The sequence below is a fragment of the Pinus tabuliformis genome, chromosome 9 (genome assembly GCF_031772625.1).
Source record: "Pinus tabuliformis cultivar Carrire ecotype Pingquan chromosome 9, CPIR1, whole genome shotgun sequence".
NCBI classification, from domain to species: Eukaryota; Viridiplantae; Streptophyta; class Pinopsida; order Pinales; family Pinaceae; genus Pinus; species Pinus tabuliformis.
In genome coordinates this window covers 1,893,966,679-1,893,985,341 of record NC_142307.1, presented here as the reverse complement: position 1 = coordinate 1,893,985,341, position 18,663 = coordinate 1,893,966,679, and the positions used below count along the sequence as shown (strand labels likewise).

General features: G+C 36.7%; 1 pseudogene across 1 annotated transcript in view; it reads left to right on the top strand.

Annotated features, from left to right (window-relative positions):
- The window catches only part of LOC149156512 (putative polygalacturonase), a 178,089-nt pseudogene extending 167,373 nt beyond the window's left edge, over positions 1-10,716 (top strand). Inside the window, exon 6 of the transcript XR_016262270.1 lies at positions 9,888-10,716. The product of XR_016262270.1 is annotated as a putative polygalacturonase (transcript). The remainder of the gene's footprint in view (positions 1-9,887) is intronic.
- Positions 10,717-18,663: the final 7,947 nt, after the last annotated feature.

Sequence of the window (18,663 nt, the reverse complement as noted above, 5' to 3'; positions counted from 1 at the left end):
AAATGTATTCGGTCTTGTAATCTCTATGTGAGTTGTTTGGTTAGGAAGTTGTTTGTTCGCTCCTAGCTTTCGCTGTGTTTGAGATATTCTCTCAAATAAGTAGATTATATGGCTAAGCTAGTCAATCTCTTTGTAAGGCTAAGCTTAATGTATAAATATACAGTCTTGTGATAACAAAATATATGAAGAATAGTTGTGTGTGTAGTAATTATAATTATTCAGATAACCAAGAGTTTGTAACTGTCCTTGGTTGAGAAAATGAATTTCCTTGACAGTTATTGTTGTCATCTCCCAATAATCTCTATCTTAACAACAATTTTCTTATATCTTGCCAAAGTCCATTCATCACCTCTTTTTTTTGTGAGCCAACAGAAGTACATGTCTTCACAACTTGCTTGAGTAAGAATCTTCTCAAGATCTACTCCTCCTCCATCAAAGATGATGTAATGAACACTTGTGCCTCTAAGATACTAAAGCATCCATTTCGCTGCAACCCAATGATTTGTACTTAAATTTTCCATGTATCTACTAACAACACCAACTACATGTGAAATATTTCATCGAATATTTTAAACATTTTACTCCCTTGGCATATGGTACATGGGACATATAACCCTTTTCGTCTTTATTGCTAGGACATAATCTTGAAGAAAGCTTAAAATGGAAGCAAAAGCAAAATTTACAGGTTTCACATTCCACATACTTCTATTATGATAACCAAGGCTTACCATTTTTTTTGTCTCTTTATTTCAACACCCAAAATTTGCTTTGTTGCTCCTAGATTTTTCATAACAAAAGTCCCAGTCAATTGAGACTTTGACCCATTGATCTCACCCACGCTTGCAACAAGCATATTGTCAACATATAGCAACATGATAATGAATATGCCATTAAACTTTTGAAACAAAATGGTCATACTCACTTATAGTAAGACTTTGGCTCACCATGAAGGAAGCAAACTTCTTGTACAATTTCCTGGGACACTGTTTTAGGCCATTCAATGACTTTTTTAGCTAGCAAACAAATCTTCTTTTGTGATCTTTGAACAACTGCTTCTGGTTGTTACACATATTTTTCCTTAGATGCCACTGATTTTTCATTTATTTGGGTGTTTCCTTTCAACTTGTAAAGGTTTCCTATTTGTGTAGTTTTCATAGCCACCAAAATTCTCTTGGAGACTCCTAGTGCTCCACCTTGACCTATAAAATTGTAACTTCTAGAACCCAAACCTACCAAAGAAATTAAACTATTTTTAAGTTTAGGTACATGACTTAGCTTTGCTAACATCCTTGTAATATGGTCGAACATCTTAATCTTAATTCTCCCAACCCCAATAGTCTTACAAGACACATTATTCCCCATAAGAGCATAATTGCCATCAACAGTTTGATAAGAGGAAAACAAACTCATATGTCGACACATATGGCGTGACACACTAGAATCTAATAACCGTTCTTCATGATATTGGGAGTTATTATAGATACATAAAACTTCACCAACCATACCTAAAATTGACTCAATCATATTTGCTTTTGTCTTGCAGTCTTCCTTGAATTTTTGTCTTTTCCAACAATTTTTCTTGAGATGCCCAGTGTTTTTGAAGTACCAACATTTGAACTTATCCTTCTTGCCATTCGACTTAGATCTTAATGTACCTCTTGATGTCTCTCCTCTTTCCCTGGATTGACCTCTAGCGACCATTGCTTTTGGTGTGAAGGTTTTTATATTGGATTTCCTCCACACCTCCTCAGGCACCAATGCTCCCATAACATAATCATAGTCAAGAGAATCAGATGTAATAAAGCTAATGGAAGTGACTGTAGAGCTATTAAAAACCTTGGTCCAAAAACACACAAAAAATAATTTGTCTCTCTTGGCCAAGAAACACCAAATTTTGGGCCAAACCCCAAATTTACAGAAAACATCAAATTTTGGTCCAGAACCCCAAAATTCACAACAGAACACCAAAAATTCAGATACCACTTGCTAGTGATGATGATCTTGTTGCCTTATGAGAAATTCATCACTACTCAATTTTTGAATCTTTGTTTCAATAATGATGGATCCTTCAAATTGGATTCCATGATTAATTAGACTACTATATATTTCATTACATGCATTCACAACTTCAATCGATTCATAGCAAAGGGAAGCGCATTTATTCTACTAATAAATTTCAAAGGATTTGAAATCTGCACCTAGTGAGGGAATACTTTTTAATGTTGTGAGTGCAATAGCCACAATGGAGACACTTCCAATAGTGTGGACCAACTCTTGCTTTGACCAGAAGGTAAGAAGTAGCTCACTTGTATCTATCAGAAACCAATAGAAGAATCAATGACAATTCTCTTGGCTAATGTCTCTTCGTAGAATTCTGCCAAGGCTCCTTTCCCAAACAAAAGGAAACAATGCAACCATAAACAAAGAAATGTTAGCATTCAAAACAATATTAAAGGAATGATAGAAAACACACGTACAATAGCAACATACATAAACCATGATTTACCCTGGAAAACCCTAATTGAGGAAAAGCCAACAAACTATAGATCTATTATTATCCTTGACTTCAACACAACCAATCTAACCAATATCTTGGACCAGGCTAGGTGAGCCATCATATCTCAACTCTGACACATTACAATGGAGAATCCCAAAGTCTTCTAAGGGCTTCCTCACATGTAATTTTATGGGCTCAATACCATAGGTTACTGACCCCAAGTCCTTGAAACCACAATTGTTCAATGTTAACCTACCTACCTTAACTCTGTCATTAAGTCAAGTATACATAACAAGAAATTCAAGCCTGCATAATGTAAACACCCCAACCGACATGAAGATCTAGCTCTAATATCACTTGTTGGCTTCGAGCCTACAAAATATTTACATAGAACTTGCAATATACATTCATCTGGAATTGCAAAATAGTAAAAATGAATTCAAGGCAAGGAATCAATTTTCTTGTCAAGAAATTATGGGATTCCCATATCGAGTTTTACACAAATGCACCATACATATTTAAACAATTTTGGGGCACAAATTCAAAAAATAGAATCCAGACAACCAAGTGTTTGTAACCATCCTTGGCTAAGAAAATGAATTGTCAGGGCATGGGTTATTGTCACTACCCAACAATTTATCAAGCTTAATTAGACACTAGCATAACCATATAAATTAAATGGATGATAAATGCCAATAGCCATCAAAACACTTATGTGCCATTTAATTTATTAGCCATTTAATTTATGTAACAATGAGAATTTTTAATGCCATGGTAGATTGGAAATCACAAACACACCAGATAAGTTTTGAAATGGAAAAATGGCTTTGAAACCCTTGATTTCATCCATTAGATTATGAATGAAGAATATTCTCATATTGTTAAATCTATATCATTCATACATCTTTTATTTTTTAAAGAACGGAAATTATGTAGGCCCTATTCCGAAATAGACCACACGTATTGGCATAACCAGGCCTGAAATTTCAGGGTATTGGCCAAGGGGTATAGTATCGTTGAAGGAGAAGGCTAAGGTTTCTCAAAACCCTGGCAAGAGAAATAGTACAAATATGTTAAGCGAGAGTATGGTTTGTTACATGATAATGTTGATCTAGATTGTCATTGATGTCAATGTGGCAATAATCGAGATGGCAATATTCTGGGATACAAAATGACATGTCTTACCCCTGGTGATTAAATGATGATGTGAAGCCAAGGAGAAGCAGATCCGTGAAGCAACAGGAGTAAGAAGCCAAGTAGAAGCAGATCCGTGAAGTAACAGGAGCGAGAGAAACAGTGCTATCGGAAGTCATAGGAGTGAAGAGAAGCCACAGGTGCGAGAACCCAATAGTAAGGGCTGGAAGGAAGAAAACAGTGATATCAGAGGAGCAAAGCCGATCTCCGATTGCGATCTGAGTTGCGGACACGATGGTTCCATTACAATACGCCGTAATACAAACATCGCATCCGCCACATCGCAAGTCCTTTTAAACGTTGTTGTCATGTTGAAATTCTGATTGCGATATAATATGCATACCTGATCAGTTTATGGTAACAACGCTAATGTAATATCGCATCTGCCATATCGCAAGTAAAGCCTTGTCACGTTGAAAACTGTGATTGCGATATGAGTTACGAACCCGACTGTACCACTATAACACAACTTAATGTAATATAACATTTGTTGAATCGAAAGTTTTAAAGGGATGACGTGTAAAACCTCCGATTGCGATAGAGTTGTGGAATGACTCATTTTTCAAAAACAATTTATTGAATATCGCATCTGCTCCATCGGAAGTAGGGGCATCGACAATGTTATATTGGAAGACAGAGCATGTGCATAACTTGAAAGACCTTTGATTCTCATGAAGTTGCGATTGCGGGATTAAAGAAATGACGTGGCATGTGGGACCTCCAATGTGGGTATAGCCTCTCCCATGTGGTTTCCGTAAATAACAAATCTATGTTATAATTGGATGAATATTAACAAAAGGCCCCTCCGATATATTTTTAATGTGCAACTTCATAAGTCAACCTCTCCTTCAATGAACGTGTCTTTTTGATTATTGGTGAAACTCATATATATACAAGTTAAAACGCTTCACTTCAAGTAGGCGAATCGGGTATCCATCACAGAAAAGAAGAGACAGTTCACAACTCGTGAACTTGAAGGAACAAAAGAAGGAAGCCGAAGGTCGAGCAAGTAAAGAAATTCTTTTGATTGGGTTAATATTTGAAAGGCTCGGACTTGTAATGAATATGTAGAAACGTAGGTCGTGACCTGTTGCAAAGACTACATTGACAAGGTACAATGGTGGTGAGAACTTCGGTTTGAACAACCATTATATATAGACTGGTGGTTAGACACAAAACTCAGTATTCTGGATCAAAGCCTATACACTGGACAAGTTGTCATTGATGATGTAGCGTGGAGATTACAGTGAAGCTGAAGATTGACAGGGCTTAGTGAAGAAGAAGACTTCGGGAGCCGTGAAATACAACCAAACATACCTTGACAAAGTAAAGCTATAGGGTTGGAGCCCTTGGTGTTGGTGCCTCAGAATTGACAGGGTTGGTGCTTTCGAAAGTCCAAGTTGGTGCTTGGCAAATATAGGATTGGTGTCCTTGGAGTTGGTAATACTAAACTCAAGGTTGGTGCTTTGATAAGATAGGGTCAAAGCCCTAGAGGTCGGAGCCTCATCAAAGTCCAAGTTGGTGCTTGGCAATTCATGAATCATCATGGGACTTTTCACTAGCACTATCACAGACCATTTGTGGAACTCAGAGAAAATGGGCTATAAGCCTTACAATTTTTGTTTAACTTGTATATATTATGTTTATTTATATCTATTGTACTACATAAACTACTCTGGACATATAGTACCGATTTTGATACTTAGATTCTCTCTTTGAGAAGAGACAGAATTCAAATTTTGATTAAATTTTCACTTTGTAAGAGGGTTGACACAGGAACAGTGTAACTGTCATCAAGACTCCCTACGTGGAGATACAACTGAACTTTTTTGTCTATTTTTGAACTCGATAGGCAACTCTGCCTCCATATGCATATGCACTAGCATCTACAAAATGTAATTTCTTATATATTAATAGAAATTACGACTTTTTTCCAAGGGAAAAAAAAAATTCATGAATCATCAGTTATTGTATTCAATCCTTTTCTATATTTAATAAAATCATTTCTTTGATTAAATTATGAAGAATCTGAATTGGTAATAATAACAATTGAAAAGAAATATTGATTCACCCCCTCTCAGTGAGTCACGTGTTTTTGACTTGTATTTATTTAATTAATATTTTGACTTATATTTTATATTTAATTTATATGTTCCTTCTCGACTTTTGCCCTGACAATGGGTCTTGGTTTAGACTCCAAACATCGACAAGCAAAAGTCTCTACTGTGAAACAATTTCCAACATTACTACAACAATATTATATATATAATTGTATATTACTTGTTATGTATACTAATAATGACTATAAAATCTTCTCACAATAATAATATTTTTGGATAAAATTCTTAATTCAACTTAATTTTGGTAATGTAGATTTTTTCAATATAAGTCGTCTGAAATTACGTTTTTCCAAAGATGAATTTGTAATTTATATTGGAGAGCTTAAGTTGTTTTGATATCACTTCGTAACAATTTTACTCGAGACCCTTCTTGAAAATGAATACAACTTCATTAATCTTTTTATCCATAATTCTTAATATCACTTCGTAACAATTTTACTCGAGACCCTTCTTGAAAATGAATACAACTTCATTAATCTTTTTATCCATAATTCTTAATTATAGCAATGGAGGGAAATTCATAATGGAGTGAAATTCATACGCGATAATTCTCGATTATAGATGAGAAGATACAAAGTTAGTCAAATTAAAGCATTGCATGTAAATTGAAGCTAGAAATTTAGTAATAGAATCAAAAGAAAATTAACATCATGATATAGAATACTTATCTTATATGAAAGAAGCCAACCAATTCATTAAAGATTCACTACCCAGTCATAGGTTGTTTCTTAGGATGAGCTATACTTGAGTTGATGACGGGAAATTCTCAGAATTCGTTTAACAATCTATCAAATGCACAAAGAAAAGGACTCAATTGAAGCGGCAAGGTGCAAGTCACAGATCAAATGGATTTGGAAGAGCTCGTCAAGTCTAGTCAAAACAAAGTAGAGGGATCAAGACATGCTCAAGCCATGAGAGGATTTCCAGTGCTTGCTTGGTTATGGGTAGCTTCCCTTCCGGTAGCTATTGCTACACCAAAAATTGGGACAACTAGAGTTCTCCCTTCTATTTGCTTCTTCTACATCAATGATCAGCACAAGTGTTTATTGTGACAGTGAATTCCCTGACTTTTAATCCATGCCACCAAAAGTTGGGACAACTAGAGTTTTCCCTGCTATTTGCTTCCTCTACATCAATGGTCAGGACAAGTGTTTATTGTGACAGTGAATTCCCAGACTTTTATTCCATCCCATATATACTCCCAATAACATGTCATCTCAGTTATCACAAAAGCAATATCCCCTAAAAATACAAATCGCATCTTTGCATGAACGATGGTAACGAATGCCAGTAAAATGTTTGGAGTGATCAAGATGATATTAGGAGTATATGGATGATGTTAAATCAATAAGAATGATGATATTAGGAGCATATGGATGATGTTGAATCAATAAGAATGATAAAGGATAGCACTTTTTTTATAAGAGTTGAAAGCAGTATTTTATGGAAATTTTTATCAGTGTCGCCAGGTGGGGACGTGCTTCCTCACTCCCCACGCACCCGGGATGGGAAAAGTTTGTTCACGTTTTTTTTCGTTGGGAAATTTGGAGAAATTCCCGGCGACATTTTTCTGGTGAGGAGTGGCACTTATCTCTGGGTGATGCAAAGGGGACCCGCTCAAAACTTTTAGCTGATAAACAAAAATATAAATTCAAATATTAAAAAAATAATTTTTGTATTACACTGTTTTTTAAGTTTATTTCTAGTTTAATATTCTAGGACTATTTAAAGTTTATTTTAAGTTTAATATTTTATGATTATTTGAGACTTAAGCATAATGTCATTGTCGTTTGATGAATTTACTTTTCCATTTGCATTTGGGTAATTTCAATTGTCAAATGATGAATTTAATTTAAATATACCTTGCATAATATTAATGCCCAATACTAAATGATGAATTTAGATAGAATATTGCACAATGTCAAATGATGGATTCAATTTAATAATTTTCTTTTAGATTTATATTAATAATTGCAGAAATACTAAATGATAATTGTAATTCATAATAGTCTAATAAATAATGATCATATTTAAATATACATTTAATAATTATTCAAATCTATTATTTACCATAATTTTATAATTTTTATGATTTTGATGTTACCAAATTTTAAAGTTACTTTAGAAATTTCCCTAATTTTTGAAGTCACTTGTATATTTTTATAATTTGATTTTTATTGTGTTTTCTTCCGCAAATGATATTGATTTTTTTTTTTTTTATTATTAATCACTCAATATTGCATCATATTTCTGCTTTTATAACTTGTTTCTCATCATATATACCATTTTTTGTTTTATTTTAGTAATCACTCAATATTACATCATATTTCTGCTTTTATAGCTTGTTTCTCATCATATATACAAAATGAATTCTTGAAGGTTGGCACCTTTATCGTTGAATTCCCAACTATTCAATCATAACAAAGGAAAAACATATTGCATATTCTACTAAAATTACAAGGGTGCATTCTGTGACACGTCCCCACCGACTGCACCGCTTCGTTTGAAAACGGAGTGGACATTCCACTGCTACATCTGCAAACTCAGAGATGTCAAATTTAAACATGGGGCACATGGCAATTTTATTCGACAGCCATTTAAAATTACTTCAAGATTAAGAATTAAAGGGCGGCTAGGCTGGAAGGGGAATAACGAAATAAAGGTGTTGTTTTTGCTTTTTTTTGGTAAGAAAAAGGTTTAAAATAAAGATGAGATGAGGTCCTATAAACAATAAATGGCTAAATGTTGATCTCCAAAGATCTCGGACCATACGTCTGTTCGTATAAATATCACCCATATTTACCGAGCTGCATGCCCATATTTACCAACCTGCATTCAGAAGATCATTTTAGTTGTGAAGTTTGGACATTGTGAAACGGGATGTGTGATTTTTCATTATTAATGTAAATCCTTCTTGTCTGCTCCTCTCTGGAGCCTACTTTCAAACATTTTTTGATTTCGAGTTCGGAAGATTTGCAAAAGTGTGCTACCTGCTAAAAACACTTCTTGGAAGATACATGAGAGTCGTCACCACCTTCGTTTAAGAATCATTTTAAATGGTGAAGGAACCTGTTACCAGAAAATCCTCATTTGTTAAAAGAATGCACACCATGTCTATGGGCACCCATGTGAATAGAAATTCTAATTTTTTGCATTCCCTGAAAGAAGACTGATCCTATAATGTCATCCATAATGAAATATGCCATGAAGTATATCTTATATCTGCCCAAAAGGATATAGGAATTCTGTTCACTGTGAAGAGAATTGGACCAGCAGCTTTAAAGCAGGATGTTACTTATCTTATCAGTTGCTGAAACACATATTAAGTCTTTTTACGAGTTTCAAGAAAGGCTAAATGTTTTAAATCCGAAGATCGATACATATGACCATATAAAAATCTCGGATTCGTACGAAGCATATGCAATCTCATGCTTTCTCTGTTAATAAGCTGTCTAAAGAAAGAACCTTCAAAAATGAAGAAGCCACAACATAAATGCTTAATGAAAATTAAATGTGAAAATAGAGTTCTTACATTAAAACATTTTATTTTAGAGTTATTTTCAATACATTTTATTTTGGAGTTACAATGTTAACAGGGATTGTTTTCAATGTACCGTATTCAATTTGATGTTTAAAATCAACGCTTATGTTACCGGAACGAAGCATTCCATGCATGACTAAACTTCTCATATATCTTCCTGGCTTTAGCTAAAGCTAGCTGTTCCTTTTAGACTACTACAAGTAGTGTTCCTTGTATTTGATTGGAAACTTTCGAAACAATTCTATATAATAATTACGAAAAAAATTCTAAATCTTTTCTATCAGTCTGTCCTTGTTCTCACTTTCACAGGTAAAAAGTACTACAAAACAATTACAGGATAACAATTTTAAATGGCTTTTCATAGGTAGTTTCTGTTCTACTTGAAGCAAGCAACAAGAAGAGTTCAGTTGAATTTTACATATTTATTAGCAGGAGAATGGCTCCTTTTCAAGACTTCTTATGACATATTGAGTATCTAAAGATGCCATACTTGCTGCTGCTTAGATAATTGATATGTTTTCCCTTTCATATGCAGATTCCTGTTCATATGTGCGTATCGAGGACTGCTATGTCGTCTCGGGTGATGATATAGTTGCAATAAAGAGTGGCTGGGATGAATATGGAATCTCTTTTGGCATGCCCAGTCAACATATTGTCATCCGTCGTCTTGTTGGCATATCACCTACAAGTGCTATAATTGCACTAGGCAGTGAAATGTCAGGTGGAATACAGGATGTTCGAGCAGAAGATATCCATGCCATCAATTCAGAAACAGGAATAAGAATAAAGACATCCGCAGGAAGAGGTGGCTTTGTGAGAGATATATTTGTCAATGGAATGACTATGGTGAATATGAAGTGGGCATTTACCATGACAGGTTTCGTATGGTTCACATCCTGATAACAAATATAATCCAGATGCTCTTCTCGTGGTAGAAAGGATTAGCTATAGCAATATAGTAGCAACAAATGCAAATGTGGCAAGGAAACTGGAGGGCATTGCTAAAGCTCCATTCAAAGACAGATGTCTCAGAAATGGTACCATTAATTTGGCTACCTTGTCCACAGATCTTCCATGGAACTGCACTTATATTCAAGGCTTGTCAAATGCTGTATATCCACAGCCATGTATCGAACTCAAGAAAAGGCCAGCAAAGGGGAATGCATTCTGTTCCAGTCCTTGAGAACTTAACACCACATAAGAAAATATCCATCTAGGCTCTATATATTCTATACCAGAAGAAGTGTGTCAGTATATATCAATCTGTATTTCCCCAGATTTCTTAGCTTGAATTACATGTGTAGTTTCAATTGAACTTTTTCTTTACCTAAATAAAGGAGGCTGGAAGAGATTATTGTTGTCAATGGTATTCAAATCATTCCTGGTAAGATGTTCAACGGGAGAATTATTTCACTAGAATCAGTAGTTTTTTTAAATCATATTTTTACAGTTTAAATTTTATTTTTTAAAGCCAAAGGATATCTACTATCTATGAATTTTGAGGTTTGTTAAGAAGGTATACACAATTTAAATTCCACCAAATACAACGCACCTGTTAATAGATTGAAATGAAAAATTGAATTTACCAAATAGTTGACAACATTTCAGTGAAATTGAATTACCAAATAGTTAAGTTAACAGCATTTCAGTGCCAGACAATCTTCCATTTTGTACAGAATGCAGAAATATGTTCCAGAAAATCTTCCATTACAAGAGGAGAGAATGGAGAAATATGGTCGTTTGTTGGTAAATCACTTTATGTGCCTCTGTAACCAGGTAATTCTTATTTTGTTTTGTCACGCGTTAGTTTATGTGGGTTACTTGTAACACTTGAAATGAAAATGAGAATAGAAACGGTACAGAAGTAGAAAAACATCTTCCTCTGCTTTGGAAACATCTTCTTGAATAAGGCTGTTGACATTTTCGTAAGCCTCCTTCTCTCCAAAAGGCATTTTTATTAACATCAAAAAGGCCCATAAATAAGTTTAGACTCTACTTTTTTTTTTTTTTTTTTGGTTCCGTTAAAATGATTCACTCCTCCTTTCTTTTCATATTTTATTTTTATATTTAAATTGGTCTAGGTATTATATTTTAGAGTTTTATTGTTATATTTAAATTTGTCTAGGTATTATATTTTAGAGTTTTAGTAGAGTCTTAGTGAAACAATTTCTTGTCAAATTATCATCTTTTACATATGAATTCAACATCTTAAAAAATGTGGAGAGTTTACAACTCAAACTCATGAGTCTAATAAATCTTCATCAATATGACTGGAAAATATGCCCATAACAATTTCAAAACATATACAACATAAATTATGATTTAGTTTATTATGGTTTTTAATGTTTATTTTGATATTAGAGTTTTCTGAATTTTAATTTAATTATGCATAATAATTAGTTGGATGCTAGGAAATTTTTTTTTTGTAAGCTGCGGTGTTGCTCTACTTTTCTATTACTTCAAATCAAAAATACACAGTATGAGTAAGGTTGCCTTCAACTCGCCCTCTTGGGGAAACTGAGTATTTCATCCACCTAAAGTTTCTAATAGCCGACCAAAAATAGAAGATCCATAGTCTGATTATCCAAGCTAAATACACTAAACAGTCTCGCAGATTTCTAATTCTACTTGCATGCATATATCTATTTTCCTCTTCTAATACTTTAAACAAATTGAAATTATCTATACTATGCAGTTTCATCAAAATTAATACATATCTATCTTTAATCAGCTTCTGCCTCTGGTCGCTGGTTAGTCTCCTTGTTTGCATTCTGCTGTCCTTCCCTTATCATTTGCTGAATCTCCTCAAGCTTCTTTTCTTGCATCTCCCATGTAATCTGAATGATCCTCAGCTCCCTCCTTAGGTTGGGGACTCCTTGCGCCAGTTCTGCCATCTTTGTTGCAGCTTGTTCCAAAGCTTTAGCCAGCAATCTCTTCATCACCCAGTAGATATGCAAAGACTGTATAAATAGGGACATTCTACCCCTAGTGTTGCCAGGGTCGTGGAGTAGAAACTCCCAATCTTCCATCTCTGAGTCGGATTGAGCTTGCAGCGCATCTTCCTCCATATTCTGGATAATTCTCCTGATTCTTGGATTCGTGTTCTGATTATACGCCTTTTCTGCTTGTTGAATTTTCTTGTCCAACGACCGGCTTGTCTTTTTACTCGGTCTCCCTCTCTGCCCCTGTCGTCCTCCCCTTTCTCCTCCGTATCTGCTCGTTCCTCTGCCTCTCCTGCTGCTCGGCTCCAGCCCGCTACCCGCGCCTCTTCTTCCTCTCTGTCTGCCGCGCTGCCTTACCTTTCCCTCCCGCTGTCCTAGCTGCTCGTCACTGGTTTGCTGGGTATCCCAGCCTCCTACATTTCTGCCTCGTTCCTTACCTTGCCTGCCTTGATCTTGCCGGTCCTCCTCTTCCTCAGAGTCATCATATATTTCATATATCTCCTCTACAGTCTCTTCCTTCGCTACCGCCTTGCCCTTCCTATCCCTGTCTCTGCGCTCCGCGACTTCCAGTTCCTCTACTGCCCTTGCTCTCTTCCTGGTTTCCATAGCGTCCTCAGTAAGTTTTCGACGCAACCTCGCTCTGTGCCAGCTCTCCACCACCTTTTCTCTCCTCGCTCTCTGAGATCCTAAACAGTTTCCTCGTTGTCGATTCTTTCACTGCCTCCCGTTTATAGTCTTCCTTGCTCTACTCCGCCTACCTGTCAACTTGGCCTTTCGCTGCCACCTGTTACTTTGTCCTCTGCCTTTCCTATCAATTATCCTTCTTCCCTCATTTCCATTTATGGATTCTGACATACCGTTTTTTCCTCCTCTCCGATCACTTGCGTTTATTATCTTGCTGTGTGGTGTTTGATTCTTACCTGTCGTCGCACACTTCTGCTGTACTGTAGCTTGTCTGCCCATTATATCATTCCCCCGCCTTGACTGACACTCATTAAATTTCTGGGATTGCCGATCCATCTCACCTGTCCGCCGCACGAATGCTATGATTCTTGTTTGCTGCTTGCCCTTTATTTTCATTTGTTGCTTGTTCATGGTCATAATTAATAATACCGGCCAATTCCTCCCATTCTCTATTGGGCCGTAACGTTCTCCACTGATTGTCTATTTTGGTGTTTTGACCAATGTTGTGAAAAGCGCGAGCGGGATTAAATCGGCGCGGGAACGAATCGGAAAAAATCGGTAAAATCGGGAAAAATTCGAAAAAAAGCGGGAAAAAATCGTTTGGTACAAAAATATTCATTTTTTTTCATTTTTTTTTTCAATTTTTTTAATATCTAAACCATCTACAACATAAAATAAACACATTGACACATAAATATGATAAAAAAACTAATATATAAGATGTTTAATATCATTTCTAGCGCTAAAATCACACATAGCATTGAATCATGTCCTGAATAGTAAGTCCTGACTCCTGAGTCCCAACTCAGCCTCAAAATATCAACAAAAAATATGATAATGTATCTCATCATGTCATAATGTCATATACAATAAAATGAGGTCTAATCCTATTGATTTCCTCTGCCCCTCTTGCGAGAAAATGCAACAGCTTTCCCTTTCCCTCTAGATGTAGATGTTGGTGCCTGTGCTGGTGGAGATGGCAGTGGAGTCTGATGTGCTCTAGAAGCTGAAGAACTAGAAGTAGGAGTTATAGGAGGTAGACCACGTCCTCTACTGGTGGCAGGGTTAGCCCGAGCAGGTGGTGTCACCTGGAAACATTACAATCTCCTAATCCTGAAATCCTGAAAAACTGATAAGTCTGCTGGATTTTAAATGAAATCTAAAATTCTACTTTCTCCATATGAAATCTAATGAGGCTGGAACCACTATCAAAAATCCTGAGTCATTTCATGGTAATGTTAAAAATTTAAGTAAAAGGATGAAAATGAAGATTAAGGAGAATGTCACTTTTACTTTAAGAATTTAACATTACTATGAATAGCATATCCATACTAGGGCCTAGACTTGATCATTAAGCTGCCCCACTCAAAAATTATTTGTTTCTTTCAAAAAAAATTGCATGAAAAAACCCAAAGGACCAAATGAAAAACGAAAAAAAAAATTATAAAATCGTGCTGTCCCGGCAACCCCGCATTTTTTTTCGGAAAAAATCGCGTTTTTTCGAAAAAAGCGCGCTTTTTTTTTGGAAAAAATCGGCAAAAACTAGCCAATTTTTTCGTGTAAAAAGCGCGATTTAATCGCGCTTTTCACAACACTGGTTTTGACCCTTGCAACCCCAATTCGCAAGGAAATCTGCCGCTCGGTTTCTGTTCCTTTTCACATGATTGAAGATTTTATAGTCGATTCTTTTTAGTAGGTCCGCCATTTCTTGAACAATCCCTGCCGTTCGCCAGCTATTGGTGATCTGCTCCCAGTTCTTCCCGTTGTTAAGTTTCTTTAGTATTTCAATTGCTATCTGAGAGTCTCCTTCTATCTCCAGGTTTCTATAGCCATTTCTAATCGCGATTCTCAAGCCTTGGTGGATCGCCCATAACTCGGCCTCATTATTTGTCATCTCCCCGCCCCATTCTGCATAGATCCATCTGGTGTTTCTCTGGCTGTCTCGGAAGATACCTCCGAATCCGGCATTACCTGGGTTCCCCTTTGATGCCCCGTCAAAGTTTAACTTCATAAAATTACCTTTGGGATATGCGAACTTGTCATAGCTTTGAGATCTCGTACTATTTCTGCCAATTTTTTTGGTATGCACCATTTCAAATTTCAAGTTTAGTTTCTTTAAAATTTGCTCCTCTTCCTGATCTACTTTCCAATCATCCGCATCCCATTTTTCCACCAGAATTGATTCTCTGGTTAAGTTCACTACTCTGTTCCATATTGTTTCCGTGTTTTTAGCTTTGTCTTGGAATACTTTGCGGTTCCTTTCTTTCCATAACATCCAAATCACAAAACCCACAATGAGATCCCAGGCCTTTCGGACTACTTTACATTGGAATTTTCCTTCTGCCAATGAAAAATTACTTCATTTATTTCTCTCAGGGGCCCCTCAAGTTTCTGGAATAGTTTTCCGGTTTCAATCCATAGCTTCCTGGCATAAACACACTTGATTAATAGATGATCTTGAGTTTCAGCTTCCTTATTGCATAGGTAACATTTTGAAGGTCCACTGAAACCTTTCTTTTGGAGTTTATCCCACGTCAGTATTTTGCCCTTAGCTACTAGCCATGCAAATAAGATAATTTTCGGCCACCAATTGTTACCCCAGATGACCTTCCAATCTTGGTTTTCTTCGTTGGTCCCCTGTTGGTCTGCCAGATAGTATGCCTCCTTGACTGTGAAGGATCCTTTCATTGAATTCCCCCATCTGAGGATATCCCTACCCATTCGAGCTTTTATTTTCCTGGACTCTACCTCTTCCATAAACGCTTCCTGTTGCTCTTGATCTATCTCGAAACCCCATTCCTCTGGTGTTATCCATTTCTGCCAGATTCCATCCAATTCGTCCTCTTTCCAATAATCTTTGACATATATACGGTTATCCCCTATTTTTTCCTGTATGTTTTGGATTTTTTGTATTCTGCTCATTTTCTCTCTTTGCTGCCATTTCTCATCCCAGAATTTGGCTTCCCCTCCTCGAATTTCCCAGAAAGCATTCTTTTCTACTATATCATGATTTTGTCGAGCTAGATCCCAGATTGCCGAGCCTTTTGGGGTTTCCTGCATCCTGTAGATATCCTTCGTAGTGTTTGGCATATTGTACTTGTGCCTCCATAGTGCCTTCCATAGGTCATTGCCCCCTCTTAGCCATCGCCGCCAAAGTTTTGCACCAAGCACTTTGTTGAGTCTATCCGGATCATGCAGACCCAAGCCTCCTTCCTCCTTTCGCTTCGTTAGGTGTTTCCATGATACTAGGGCCCACTTCTTCTGTTGGGTCGATCCTCCCCAAATGAACTTCCTCAAAATTTCTCTGATCTTGGTGCAGACTCCTTGTGGTACCGCCATAATCGATAGCGGATATATGGGGATTGCCTGCAATACTGATTTTACTAAAACAATCCTTCCAGCAATATTTAAAGTTCTGAAGGCCCAGTTAGTCACTCTGTTTTTTAATTTCTCTAAGACTACTTGCCAATTTTTCTGTCTTTTAGAGTTGAAATCCAGTAAGTTTCCCAAGTATTTAGTTGGGAGATCCCCTTGCTTAAAACCTAGCATCCTGGTCAAGTGGATTTTGACTGCCTCCATGGTATTGAATATAAAGGTGCATGACTTTTCCTTGTTGATCTCCAACCCAGATGCTTCCGCAAATAAGTCCAAAACCTTCTTCAGATTTCTCACTTCTTTTACAGTTGGCTCCCCAAATAATATGATATCATCAACGAATTGCTGATGGGTTATAGGCAATTCATTACCCCATAGTCTTAGCCCTTTGATTTTGTTTGCTGCTCTTTCTTTTTTAAGATACCTGCCCAAACCCTCTGCTGCTAGTATAAATAGGAAAGGAGATAAGGGGTCACCTTGTCTTATTCCTCTAGAAGCCTTAAAGGTTTTCGAGGGAGTTCCATTGACTAATATTGAAAAGTTTGGAGTTGATATGAGACTATGAACCCACTTTATCCACGTAATACCAAAACCGAAACTTCCCAAGATTTCTTCCAAGTATTGCCAGTTGATTCTATCATAAGCTTTCGACAAGTCCAGTTTAATCATCATTCCTTTTTGCTTCTTTGCCTTCAGTGAATGAATTACTTCTTGAGTAACCACTAAACCATCTAGAATTTGTCTACCTTCTTCGAAACCAGTTTGTTCAGGGGATATTAATCTATCTAACAGGGGTTTCAGTCTTTTGGCCATCAGCGATGCAATTATTTTGTAGATAACATTACATAGGGCAATGGGTCTAAATCCCTTAGCATCCTCTGAATTGTCATTTTTTGGAATCAAAGTGAAAAAAGTAGAGTTAATGGCTGGCCATACCTTTTGATTTATACGAGATTCTTCTATCAGGTTCAAAATCTCCCATCCCATAAAGTGCCAAACGCTTGATAGAAATCAACCGTAAAACCGTCGGGTCCTGGCGCTGTACCCTTCTTCATGCTCATCACCACATCCTCCACCTCTTCCAAACTAGCTGCTCTCATAAGGGCTCTATTTTGGTCTTCAGTTACTATCCTGGGAATGGCCTTGCAAACTTCTTTTATAGCTTCAGACTTGTCTATGTGGGGTTCAGTCAATATTCCTTTGTGGTATTCCATCAGCACTTTTTCAATTCCTTCCTGTTCAACAATCCTCTCTCCACTCTCGTTCTTGATAGATAGTATCCTATTCCTTTGCCTGTGTTGTATCATTGCTTGATGAAAAAATCTAGTGCTCCTTTCCCCCTCCCTAAGCCACTTTATTCTAGACTTCTGTCTCCATAAAACTTCTTCCTGCTTTCTCCTCTCCTCCAGTTTTCCTAGAATTATCCCTTCTTCTCTACAAGTTTCCTCTGTCCTACCTTCATTTATTATCCTTTGTTGCAGAGCTTCCATTTCTTCTTCCAACTTCTGTTTTTCCTCCATGATGTTTCTGAATTTTTCCTTGTTCCATTCCTTTATCCTTCCTTTTAACTCTTTAAGTTTAAGTTGGAAGGTATGCATTTTTCCCTTTCCCTGAACTGTGCTTTGCTTCCACCATTCTTCCATTTTTTTTATAAATTCCGGGTCTCTAAGCCAAAAAGCTTCGAATCTGAAGGGCTTCTTGCCAAGGTTATTCTTAATACCCACTTCCAGTCTAATTGGCCAGTGATCTGAGCTAAGGGATGGCATGATCTTTGCTTCTATGAATACATCTCTGTTCATAATTGTTTCTGATACTAAGAACCGATCTAATCTGGATGCTATTTGATTCCTTCCCCCTCTCTTGTTATTCCATGTATAGACTCCGTTGATAGTTTGTAAATCTACCAGCCTCAGACCATCTATCATGTCATTGAACATTTCCATATATTGATCTATTTTCCTTATACCTCCCTTTTTCTCTTCTAGGGACCGGATTAAATTGAAATCTCCTCCTACAATCCATGATGTGTCCGGATATAATCTTCGAGTTGCTTGCATATTTTTAATGAAATTTTCTCCGTCTCCCGGAGTATGAGGACCATAAACCCCTGAGATAATAACCCTTTCCTTCGTCCCCGCTATTCTTCCTGTGCCTGTAAGGATTCTGGTCATGCTGGTCCAGCTCTAAAAAATTATCTCGTTTGGGTTCCACAATATTGCAATGCCGCCCGCTGATCCGATTGCATCTTGTCCCATGAATTCGTATTGGAGTTTGTTGTTTTTGATTATTCCTTCCATCTGCTGCATGGTG